The sequence below is a fragment of the Microcaecilia unicolor genome, chromosome 3, assembly GCF_901765095.1.
Source record: "Microcaecilia unicolor chromosome 3, aMicUni1.1, whole genome shotgun sequence".
Taxonomy (NCBI): domain Eukaryota; kingdom Metazoa; phylum Chordata; class Amphibia; order Gymnophiona; family Siphonopidae; genus Microcaecilia; species Microcaecilia unicolor.
In genome coordinates, this window is record NC_044033.1 from 190,475,993 (window position 1) to 190,489,749 (window position 13,757).

Below are 13,757 nucleotides of genomic sequence, written 5' to 3' on the forward strand. Positions count from 1 at the left end.
ACCCTGGCCTCCCGGTTCCAGTCTGGGGGAAATGACTCTCATATTAGCCTCCATTCGAGGCTCCCCTCCAGGCTCACACCCCTCCGCCTCAGCGGGGGTCGCGCCATGCTGTTCCAAAATGGCGCCTGCTGCCAGCTCCACAGAGCGGGAAGAAACCTCGCTCGTCATGCTCGAGCCGGCTCTGACATCAGAAGAGCACGATTTACAGAGCCCTGCTGCTGATCTGCGCTTGCCACAACGGGAACAGCGCTTTACCACCTCCGCAGCCATCGTCGAAAACGGCGGTAAATTCAAAATGGCGGATTCGCGCCAAAATCGCCCCAAACGCGGGCCCACCCCGGAGGAGCTTCAAAATGCTCTTACCTCTCCGGATTGAGTCGACAGAGCTCTGATCCGCTGCACAACTGAAGGAAAGCCTCTTTTCTTGGATCGCAGCGCTACAGCGCAAAGCGACTTTTTTTTTTGTTGATGCTGTGAGGACAGTTGGAGGCAACAGCGCAAGAGGCAACTTTATTCCACTCCGGAGGATCAGTAGCGTGGGAAAGGCAGTGAAAGGGCGAACCTATGTGCCTGCATCCACAGCGTGGGAAAAGACAGAGACAGGGCTTGCCTATGTGTCTACATCCACATCGGGGGCCGGGTAAGGCAGGGAAAGGGCATACCTATATGCCTTTAAAGTGGGCACCATCAGCCACAACACCCCTGCTACAACTGGCAACAGCACAGGCGCCACCCCAGGCAGATTTCTGAAGGAGCTTGAACAAGCTGCGACCACCCTGCTGGGGAGATAGAGAATACTGGAGAGGCAGATGGAGCTAGCTGGCCATGAGGACTATGGTTTTTCAGTGCTCTCTATCGCCCCCTGCTGGTTGATGGACACAACCCACTCGTAATGGATTCATCTGCTTGATGACAAGGAAAGAGTGAGACTCTTTCCTGCCCCCATTGCCGCAGAGACCACTACACCATCAGGGCGGGCAGCAAAGTCGGACTCTAGTACGCTGGAGGGGGATGGGCAGCATTACTGTGTGTGTGAGGGGGCAGGTTTTGGCACAATATAAGTCGGGGGGCAGGTTTTGGCATATCATAAATCATCACAAGGACAAAATATAAGGAAACCAAAGGACTGCATTAGGGGCTTAAAGCCCATTTAGTTATGTTAAAACAAATGAGAGATCTGCATGAAAGAAAGTATTTATTTTTTTATTATTTTGACTTATGAAAATCACTTGTCCCTGAAACATGCTCAAAACACAATAATCTATTTGTATAAAAGAGATGAGATGAAGATCTGATTCCATATGCCTCAATGAAAGAAGAGTTTAATTTTACTTCCTATCTTTATAACACTAGGCTTCCCAAGGCAGATTACAACAACAGTCAAGATGAACCCATCTGTAAACAGGATATCCTCACTGAAATTTGGCCATATATTACTATATTTATAGAACAGTGTAGAAAAAGGAACACAAAATATAGCCTTTATTAGTGCTGTTTCCACAAGTTACAATAATTTTTAAGCAGTTTTAGTGATATTCAATTTTATTTCATGATATTTATATCTACATATGGGAACCTTTCAAATAAATTAAAAAGCTGTCAAGTAAAAAAACAAAAACAAAAAAAAGTTTGTTCTTCACCTTTTAAGGCACTGGGCTGAAAAAGGGTGCGGGATGGGAGAAGGGGGGAGGGAGAGAAAGGAGATGCTGGACCCAGTGGGGGGGGGGCGCCAGAGACTCAAACACCAGCCCTGTCTGATAGTAACAGGGACTCCTCCTAGGATTGCCAAAAGTCCTCCTAGCTGAGGAGGTAGAATCAGAAGGCACTCAGTGGGAGAGAGAACAAATGGTATATGTACGTTTCTTGATTTTCTGTGACCTCATCAACCTTGTCTCCAAAAAGGTTATCCCCCCGGCATGGGGCATCCGCCAACCGCTGCTGAACAGAATGTTTCAAATCAGAAACGTACAGCCATGAGAGTCTGCGCATTGCTATACTCTGAGCAGAGATCCTGGATGCCACGTCAAAAGTGTCATAAGTGCCCTGGCCAAGTACTTTCAACATGCTTCTGCTGCTTGGCCATCTGGTGAAGTGATTTGGCCTGCTCCGGATGAGGCGTCTCAGCCAGGTCCATCAACTTGCACACTGAGTTTTGCAAGTAGATGCTTGTGAAAAGGTCTGGAACATCTTTCTCCCAAAAAAATCCAGGATTCCAGCTTCTCTACCTAGGGACGCCAAGGCATAGTCACTTGGACTCCTGACTCTTTTAAGAGTGGACTCCACCACCATGGAATTTTTAAGAGCAGACTCCATCATCATAGAATTGTGAGGCAACTGAGGCTTATAAAATCCAGGTGTGCTGTGGATCCGGTACATGGAATTGATCTTCTTGGGCAGTACCATGACCAACAGAGGGGACTCCGAATTCCTAACGAGGACTTCCTGGAGTACCTCATGGAGAGGGTAATCACAGCCTCTCTAGAAGGAGATGTGTAGTCCAGGATGTCAAGCATATTGGCCCTAGGCTTGTCCTCCACTTCTAAAGGAAATGGAATGGAGTCAGCCATTTTCTTTACAACAGATGAAAATGAAAGGCTCTCCAGGGCAGACTTTCTCCTTTCAGGTGGAGGGTTCAGAGGGTATCCCATAGGGCTCATCTGAGGAAAAGTACCTGGGATCTTCCTCTGACTCCCATGAGTGCTCATCGGTGTCAGACAAAACCTCTCTATGGGAGGGTCAAAACAGAGCCTGCCTCAATGCAGAGGAGCCATGTCCTTGAGAATTGCGTCAAGGAGTCTGTTCCCGTCTCGACTCCACAAAACATTCTCCACTGACATCCAGAGGGTCCCGTCTTGGGTGGCAGTCGACACTGGGGCCGCACCTCAGGCTAAGGGCCAGGCAAGGCCGCAACAGGAGACAGGGTAGGTGCAAGTACCCCCAGTGCCGATACACACCATTGCTTAAGGCCATCAAGCAGCTCAGGAAGCAAGGCCCGGATGTGCTTATCAAGGGCCAACATCAGGAAAAGCTGGGGCTCTGGTTGAGAGACAGGTTACAGTTCCACCGGGGTCAATACTGGAGCCGGCTGGTGACTGGTGGTAGAAGAGCACATCAGTACCACTTGTATGGAGGAAAAGTGGTCCTCCTGGCACTGACACTTCTCAGATGCTGAATCCCTCGACACCCCAGAACTCGGCCCCTTGCATTTTTTAAATCTCTGAATCGGCAATGCAGTGCCAGTATGCAGTGCCTCACATCTGTGAAACAAGCAGATCGCCTCTGGCCTTCCCTCGCTGTGTCCCTCCCTCGCGGAAATAGGAAGTTACATCAGAGGAGGGCAGGACACAGTGAGGGAAGGCCAGGTGGCAGAGAGAAGGGGGTTGTCGAGGGAGCTGAATGTAGGTAGGTGGAGGCCAAGACTGGGGACTGCAGAGGAGAGGTAACATCGGCGTCGGCAGCCTGAATAAAAGGACAGGTCAGGAGCAGCGGGAGCGGAGCACCCCCCCTTTGTATTTACACCTGGGGTGGACCACCTCCACCACCCTGCCCTTGGTACGCCACTGGGGGAAGGACTGCTATTGCTTGATTTGGCTGCCGCTGCTGTTCATTGAGAGAAGCAGCAGCGGCAGTTGCTGGAGATTTGATAAGCGGCAAGGGGAAAAAAAGGTGCTGGTACACCGTACCAGTGCATACCAGCACAAAAAAAGGCCTGCCAGCACCCATACTTTTGGGTCGCAGAGGAGTTTTCCCCACACCACCACATCACTGCTCATTCAACACAGTAAGATACTGTCACCATGAAGGAATGTCACTAGCATGAAATAGGGTTCTTTCTCTTAAGATTTTTGGAAGACAGCAATTATTTAAAGAGAAGATGGAACAGAGCTAGCAAGAGTCTTGGGTTTCCTACGCAATACTCACTTGGACATTGGGCTCCAGACCCTTGGGTAGCGGGGAGTCCGAATCCAGGCTTCTTCCTTCTCCAGTTGGATTCTGGGGTCCTTTGGGATCCACCAGCCATACTGCTGAGAAGTGGTGAGTGGGGACCTGTATGTCTGATTTGGTGCTGGAAAAGAAAACAAATGTTGACACCTTTCTTGTAGTGTCTAAGCTGATGTGGGGGCAGTGAGTTGGCACTTTGGACATCTCTAGAGATAAAGAAAAAAAAAATTTACCTAAATGGACTGGAACTGGAATCTTGCAGAGTGTGTAAGCACTGCAGACGGTGGCATAGCTTCTGCTCCTAACAACCCAAGATTTATTTTTAATAGTAGTAAACCAACAGTTTCAGCTTATATTCACAAACAGGATGTAACTATAAGGAAACATTTTTCTCATGACTAGAGAATGACACGGGGCCAAAGACTGTCCCCATGGGTTCTGTCTCCAACCCCACTCCATCCCCGTAGGCCCTGTCTCTATCCCCGTCCTGTCCCCACAGGCCCTGCCCCCATACCCGTGGGCTCTGTCCTCATCTGCAGGAGCCTCTAACACTTATGATTTTATATTTAAATCTTTTTATTAAAGTATAAAAAGGAACAATATGCTGTGGAACTGTTATTTATAAATCACAAATAGAAAACACTAGTAACAACGAGCAACTGTAATAAACCTCCCTCTCCCCCACCCTCTACCCTTCCAACCCCAACAATAGCTGACTTCTACTACCCCAAGGAATCCTAATCCACCCTGTTAAAATGTCCAGGGGTACAAAATACAACCTGTTCTGTATGCCCTAGCGGGGGAGAAATGTGCCCTTTGAAGAACTTTAATCTGTGAATGAATAAGTCATCAACAATCTCAGGATTCAGCCTAGCTCTCCTGTCCTCCACAGTCCTTCCTGCAATAGAAAATGTCTTCTTAGATGTACTGGTAGCAGGAAACGTACAGAATCCCCCATGCAAATTTCACTAGTTGTGGCCAGCATGTTTGCCTGTGTTTCCAAAAAATCAAAATATCATTGTCTGCATCACTCAAACATAAACAACAGTCCAGTTCATTAACAGGCTTCAAAGTAGAAAATGACATTGGGACAGTACCCAGAGGCTCTGTCCCCGTCCCCATTACCTCAGATCCCCGTCCTCATGTCATTCTCTACTCACGAAAAATCCTGACAACCAACGGATCCTCCCTGGGCATCACGGCTTCCCCTTCCTGCTCCAGGAAACCAGAATCCTCTATCTCAATGTCACTGAACCCTCAACTGACATGGGAAGCAATGAGTCATCTACCTCATCACCCCAGTCCATGCGACGCCACTTTGCCATCACAGGAGCGGGTACCAAACTTGAAACTTCTCCCCGAGGAGGTCCCCTGCCTTCCAGGCCTAAAATACCCCCCCCCCCCCTTCCCAGCACTCCGCACAGCCTGGAAGGGGAACCTTCAGAATAAGCTGCAGTGGACTTGAAGCGCAGGAGGAATCCAAAATGGTGGTGATTCCTGCCAAAATCAGGTTCGCCGCTGTAGAACCTACTGGTAAGACCTGCTCTGCTCTGGACGTGCCCTGCTCCCCCGACAACTCCGATGCCACTGCTGAAGATGATTTTGGCTCCCCACAGAGCCTGCACTGCACCCTGGGTGCTTCTATTCCCCGCACTTGCACAAGAGGCATCACAGCATCTTGGCTACACATTACTGTGGTACCTGAATGGTAAAGAGAGCACAATGGGAGGGCAACCCCAGAACTAAGACCTCTCTGGCACAATACACCACTTCCCTGACCCCCTCTGGACAGTCACCACAATACCGTTCCACAGCCCGGTCTCCCTTCACTGCAAAGTGGGGGTTTTTTTTACCTGGTTGCTGCAGGGTTCCAGGCACTGAAGTCTGCTGCCTATACACAGCAGCAGAGGCACATAGCTGTCCACTCCAAATGGAGGGCAGGGGAGGGGGAAGGACCCTGCCACCTGGATGTAGCACCCCAAGACGGAAAACAGGGCCCCACTGGACCCACACTACCAAAAGCACGATAAGGAACCAGTGGTACAGGGTTGTTTTTTTTTGTTACATTTGTACCCCGCGCTTTCCCACTCATGGCAGGCTCAATGCGGCTTACATATACAGGTACTTATTTGTACTCTTTTACTTCCTTTTCAAAAAAAAAAAATAGTATTAAGCTTCCAAAAGATAGAAAAACAAAGCCCAAAGCACTCCACGGGGCCTACCAGACCAGTCAGCCTGCACAGACTGCATGTCTACCCTCTGCTGGAGACTGAGAAATACTGACTGGTTGGGGTTCTGCACAGGATACATATTCAGTGTTCAAAGTCAGGTGCTCTCTCAGTCTCCCTCTGCTAGCAGGTGTGCGTGCATAACCCAAGCATCTTGACTGGTCTGGAGGGTTGCTGAGGAATAAATAAATTTGTTCAGAATGCTTAGGCTTCTGCTTCTATTTTAAAAACAATCATATATAAAAGTATTAATTCAATGAAAAATAATTGTCCCTCTTGGCTTGGGATAAAGGTCTATGAGATTTTTAAGATACAGTTCACTGACAAAACTACAGGCACTGACTGGTTTAGCTCCTCCTATAGCCAACAAGTCAGGTTTTCAGAATATTCCTAATGAATATATGTGAGAGAGATTTGCATACCTGTCACTTCTACTGTATACTAATCTCCCTTATGCATATTAATTAGGAATGGCCTGAAAATCTAATCTAATGATAACCCTTGAGGAGTGGGAGTGAAGATCAAGGTCCTGTAACCTTACAGAAAATAAGATGTTCATCAAGCCTCCAATTCGTCTCCTGAAAGAAGTACCCCATAGATATTAAAAAGAGAGATCCCTTCTTTCATACTTACTCCCAGAAGTACAAGGTTGGAATTCCCAAGCATATCAAATAATTGTCAATGGGTCTGTTCTCCAGAAATTTGTCCAAATCTTTTGGAGACCCAGTTATACTACTAGCTTTAACCATATCCTCCAACAACAAATTCTATTATTTGTGAACTGACTGAAAAAAATTATTTCCTTAAATTTGTTAAAAATCTTACTTCAGTGGTTCCCAAACCTGGTCCTGCAGACAACCCAGCCAGTCAGGTTTTCAGGATATCTACAATGATATTCATGAGAGATTTGCATACAGTGGGGGCAGTGCATGCAGATCTCCCTCATGAATATTCATTGTATCCTGAAAACCTTACTTGCTGGGGTGCCTCCAGGGCCAGATTTGGGAACCAGTGCGTTAGTTTAATGGAGTGTCCCTTATTGTGATTTGAAACAACTTTCCCTATTAATTTGTTCTACACCTCTCATGATTTTATAAACCTCCACCATATCGTAACCTGTTTAACCTTTCTTTGTAGAGGAACAGTTCCAATACTTCTTTCAATGTTTGTTGACCTCTGTACCTTTTCTAGTGGATAAGTAACCTAATGATTAGAGCAAGAAGCTGAAAACCAGGGAAGCCTAGTTCAAATCCCACTGTATCTCTTTGTGATCTCCGGCATGTCACTTCACACCCCCCCCTCCAAATTGCCTCAGGTACAAACTTATGTGTCGGGATTCAAAAGCACTTATCCAAATAACATCTTGGCAATCCAGATAAATGCTGCTGACTGAGATATTCATAGGCACTATCTAGATAGTGCTGGGATGGAGCATGGACAGAGCTAGGGCGGAACTTATCCAGAGAGTTGCAATATTCAGTCTGCCTTCCAAATAGGACAGATAGAAGGATGTCCTTATTTAGATAAATTATCCAGATAGCAGTCTGAAAATTGCCACACTAAACAGGTATTTTTGACCATTATAGCCAGCATTTAAAAAGAATGCAGACCATGACAGCTGAATATTATTCCATGTAAGCCTTCTGGGAACAGGAAAATACTTACTGTATATGACTGTAACTCACTTTGAGCTACAATTAAAATCCAAAATTTCTTCTCCTTTCCCCTTCCTTCTTAGGGCATGGGATAACCATCCTTATATAATAAAACGCACCTTCAACATTCTGAAGCTGACTGCATGGCTGAGGCATTCCTGCTCTCTGTATCCATCTCCTGAATTGACATCACGTACGTCCGGGTTCCTCACAAGCAGAAGTGACCAACCACACGAGGTTTCTCAGCTTCAGAATGTTGGAGGTGCATTCTATTAAATAGGATTGGTCAGTTCCTTGAAGCACAGCCAGAGCTCAACGTCCTGCACAGTAACGCTCAGACACCAGAGAGGGGGGGGGGGGGGGGGGCTGACACCAGAGAGAGGGAGGGAGGGGGGGCCTGACACCAGAGAGGGAGGGGGGAATCTCTGTCACACACACACTCTCTCTCACAGTCAATGTCTTTCTCTCTCTCACTCTCACACACTGTCTCTCACACACTCTATGTCTCACACTGTATCACATTCACTCTATGTGTCACACAGTCACTCACACACTCTCTTGGTCTCATACACTCAGTCTCACAGAGAGTCTGTGTCTCACACACACTCTCTCTCTCGCATACACTGTATCTGTGTGAAACACACACTCTCTCTCTCACACTGTCTCACATATGCACTTGCACACACTCTCATTCTCACACACACACACTCTCTCTCTCACAGACACACTCGCACCCAGACTCACTCTCTCTCTCACACACACACACTCGCACATTCACTCTCTCTCACACACACAGTCACTCTCACATACACTCTCTCAAACATACACACTCCGAGGAAAACCTTGCTAGCGCCCGTTTCATTTGTGTCAGAAACGGGCCTTTTTTTACTAGTAAATGTATAAATACTCAAGGTGCAGTTACTCTATGCACTGATATAGAGGCACTGAGTTTAATAAAACTTTATACTTAATAATGGAGTAGTGTTGTTCTTTAGCTCGTGATGGACAATTTAAATATGTGTCATCTTCACCTACATTTATTGAGCTGATAACAATTCACCATTTCCATACACTTCTCATGACTGCCTTGGTGCAGGGAGCTGTCCAGTGTACCTTCTGTGGAGTTGACGGGTGGCAGCTTGTGTGGAATCAGTTTCTTTCTTGTGAGTTCCTGTCCTGAAAGGACAAACCAGTATAAAGGAAGGAACAGTGTCTATAGATAAACAGACTCAGCTACACCTTCCCCAAAAACTTTTCCTTGAGAGTTCACTGGGAACCTGAACTCTTAGGGCTCCTGGCTGGCAGCTGCTGGCTGAAATGATGCAAACAATTAACTGTATTCTTGGTTCAATTGCCCAGTCTACTTCTTTAAGCAATTAAGAATCTGATAATTCTGGTAGAATATTCTGACAAGATTTATCATACTAGCCCAGATTTAAAATGGCCCCAAATTAGAAAACAAGTTGAAAAGTGCACACTTACAGTGTGACAAAAGGGAAAATTAGGTTCTTACCTTGGTAATTTTCTTTCCTTTAGTCATAGCAGATGAAGCCATTACGTATGGGTTGTGTCCATCAACCAGCAGGGGGAGATAGAGAGCATTCAACTTTTCACAATGCCTCATGGCCAGCCAGCTCCACTGCCTCTTCAGTATTTGAAGCTTCCAAAGCAGTATGGCAAACCGCAATGGGAATAACATGAACTTTCCTCACAGCGAACGATGGCCCCTTAACAAGGGCATGAACTCAAAAGGAGGAAATGAACACATCCTCCTGGAGGGAATAAACTCGTCCTCCTTATTGTATAACTGGAGGGGATACACGCAACCTCCTGGAGGGAATAAACTCATCCTCCAAAACATAAACTGGAGGGAATGGACTCATCCTCCTATAAGTGAACATGAATCCTGAAGACTGTTTTCCAACTTTCTCCCAAGGAAGGAACTTCAGGAAACAAGAACAGAACCTGAAACAGATTCACAGCATACAGACAATCATACAGGGAGGGCTCACGGCTTCATCTGCTATGACTAAAGGAAAGAAAATTACCAAGGTAAGAACCTAATTTTCCCTTCCTTGTCATCAAGCAGATGAAGCCATTACATATGGGATGTAACAAAGGAATCCCTATATAGGGTGGGAACAGGTCACACCATGCGCTAGCACTTGTGCTCCAAAACGTGTATCCCTCCTAGCAGCCACATCCAGCCTGTAATGTCGAGCAAAAGAGAGCTTAGAAGCCCATATTGCTGCACTGCATATCTCTTGACGAGAGAGTGCTCCAGTTTCAGCCCAAGAGAAAGAAATCGCTCTGGTAGAATGCGCCTTAAAGGCTACAGGCGGAGACCGGCCGGCAAGCAGATAAGCTGAAAAGATAGTTTCTTTCAGCCAGCGGGCAATAGCGGCTTTAGACGCTGGAGACCCTCTGCGAGGACCTGATAGCAAAACAAACAGATGATCATAGATCCTGAAAGAGATAGTAACTCGCAGATACTGCAGCAGAGTCCTGCGCACATCCAACAGGTGCAACTGCCCAAAAGATTCTGGAAACTCCTCCTTATCAAAGGAGGGCAAGAAAATAGGCTAGTTTAGGTGAAACGCTGAAACCACCTTAGGCATGAAGGAAGGCACGGTCCGAACCGTGACCCCGGACTCTGAGAATTGCAGAAATGGGTCTCTACAGGACAGCGCCTGGTGCTCTGACACCCGTCTCACCGAAGTAATGGCCACAAGAAAAACGGCCTTTAGTGTCAAATCTTTCTCCGATGCTAGCCGAAGCGACTCAAAAGGAGAAGCCTGCAGGGCCTTCAAAACTAGCCCCAGGTTCCAAGCTGGACAGGGTGCTCGCACGGAAGGCCGGAGCCGACGCACCCCTCTAAGAAACCGTGCCACATCTGGATGAGCAGCTAAAGACACGCCTTCAACCTTACCACGAAGGGAGGCCAACGCTGCCACTTGCACCCGCAGGGAATTATAGGCCAAGCCTATTTGTACACCATTCTGCAAAAAGTCCAGAATCAGCGAGACAGGAGCCCACATGGGTGTGATCGCTTTTGAAACACACCAAGACTCAAACTGGTGCCAAATCCTGGCATAAGCCACGGAAGTGGAACGCTTGCGGGCCTGCAGGAGAGTGGAAATGACTGTTTGAATAGCCTTTGTCCCTCAATTGCGCCCTCTCAATCGCCATGCCATAAGACCAAAGCGGCAGGCGTCCTCCATGGCTACCGGGCCCTGTGACAACAGGTTCGGTACCAGAGGTAAAGGAAGGGGAGCCTCCACTAGCATCTGTCGGAGGTCCGCATACCAAGGCCTCCTGGGCCAATCCGGGGCGATGAGGGCCACTTCTCCTGGGTGCAGCCGAATCCGCAGGAGCACTCGCCCTATCAAGGGCCACGGAGGGAACACATAGAGTAGGCCCGGAGGCCAGGGCTGTCAAGGCATCCAACCCTGCCGAGCGAGGATCTCTCCGTCTGCTGAAGAAGCACGGGACTTTGGCATTTGAACTTGTCGCCATAAGATCCATCACGGGCTTGCCCCATTTAGCACATATCTGCAGGAATACTTCCTCTGCTAGTTTCCATTCTGCTGGATTGATCTGATGCCTGCTTAGATAATCGGCTTGCACGTTGCTCTGACCTGCAATGTGAGCTGCCGATAGAAACTGAAGATGCAGCTCGGCCCAGTGGCAAATCTGTTCGGCCTGCGCGGCCAGTGCTCTGCACTGAGTGCCGCCTTGTCGATTTATGTAGGCCACTGCTGTCGTGTTGTCCGACATCACTCTGACAGCCAATCCTTCCAGGGTCACTTGAAAGGCCAGAAGCACCTGAAACACCGCTTTCAACTCCAGGCGGTTGATGGACCACTCCGACTCCTCGGGTGTCCATAGACCCTGGGCATGCTTCCCCTTGCAATGTGCGCCCCAGCCCTTCAGGCTGGCATCTGTCACTACTAGACACCAATCAGGGAGCGCCAGCAGCATTCCTCGCCGCAGCATGCTGTCTGAGAGCCACCACTCCATGCTGAGTCGGGCCGCAGGGAGCCAAGAAAATCTGCATTGATAATCCTGAGAAACTGGAGACCATCTTTGAAGTAGGGAATACTGTAGAGGTCTCAGGTGCGCTCTCGCCCAGGGCACCACTTCCAATGTGGCTGTCATCGATCCCAGCAGCTGGACAATGTCCCAAGCTCGCGGGCGAGGCATCCTCAGGAGCAGACGGACCTGATTCTGAAGCTTGCACCACCTTAGCTCGGGTAGGTATACATAGCCCGAGTCTGTGTCGAACCTGGCCCCCAAATATTCTAGAGACTGGGAGGGGGTCAGGTGACTTTTGGCCATATTGACGACCCAGCCTAGAGATTGAAGTACTGAGACCACTCTGGCTGTAGCTTGATAGCTCTCTGTTACAGAGTCTGCTCTGATGAGCCAGTCGTCTAGGTACGGGTGAACCCTGATACCTTCTCGCCTGAGCAAAGCAGCTACTACCACCATTACCTTCGAAAAGGTTCGGGGAGCTGTGGCGAGGCCAAAAGGCAAGGCCCGGAACTGGAAATGTTTTCCCAACACCGCAAACCTCAGAAACTTCTGGTGCGGGGCCAAACTGGTATGTGCAAGTAAGCTTTTTTCAAGTCTAGAGACATGAGAAACTCTCCTGGCTGTACCGCAGTAATGACAGAGCGCAGGGTTTCCATGTGGAAATGCCGCACTCTCAGGGACTTGTTTAATTCTTTTAAGTCCAGAATAGGGCGAAAAGACCCACCTTTTCGCGGCACCACAAAGTAGATGGAGTATCGGCCGTAGCTGTGTTCGGCGGGAGGTACCGGGGACACGGCCCCTAACTGAATCAGACCTTGCAAAGTCTCCTCTACCGCCGCCCGTTTGGCAGCAGAACCGCATCGGGACTCCACAAACACGTCTCTTACTGGGGCGTTGAATTCTATTCTGCAGCCATCTCTGATCAGGTCCAGAACCCACTGATCTGAGGAAATATTGGCCCACTCCTCGGCAAAGAGGGAAAGACGTCCTCCGATGACAGGAAGCGAGGAGAGGGCCGGCGCACCATCGAGAGGGTCGCCCCTGAACTCCAGGCCTAGAGCCGGTGGCTGCGGAATACTTGTCCGAGCGAAAGGAGTTCCTCTGCTGAAAAACGGGCACGAGAAGTGAACCCAGCAGAACGCCCCGGGTGGTACCTTCTAGCTTCACGGAAGCGAGGTCTATAAGAGGAGTGGACCACCTGGCCCTTGGAGGAAGGCCTCGGCCTATCCGGGCAAGCGCTGGGGTTTAGGATCTCCCAGGCCTTTAACAATTTTTTTTTCCCAATTCCTCACCAAATAGGAGAAGGCCTTGAAAGGGCAACTTCACTAACCTTTGCTTAGAGGCCATGTCCGCTGCCCAATGTCGTAGCCAAATAAGACGGCGAGCCGCCACTGCTACTGCCATTTGTTTAGCCGAAGCTCTGACAATATCATAAAGGGCATCAGCCAAAAAGGACAAGGACGACTCCAGCCGCGGAGCCACATCCGAGAAGGGCTCCGCTCCATCTCCGGGCTATTCCACTGCCTGTTGCAACCACGCCAGGCAGGCTCTAGCAGCATAACAACTGCATGCAGACGCCCGAACAGTAAGACCTGCAATTTCAAAGGACCGTTTAAGTGCTGCGTCCAGTCTACGGTCTTGTATATCCTTCAGGGCAACTCCTCCTTCCACAGGGAGGGTAGTTCTCTTTGTCACCGCAGTGACTAGGGCATATACTTTAGGCATTGCAAAGTGAGCCAAATGCTCCTCACGCAGAGGGTATAATTGCCCCATAGCCCTGGAAACTTTCAAAGGTCCCTCGGGGTCAGCCCACTGAGCGGAAATAAGCTCTTGGATGGAGTCATGCAAAGGAAAGGCTCGAGCAGGCTTTTTGTTACTAGCCATCCTAGGATGCAGA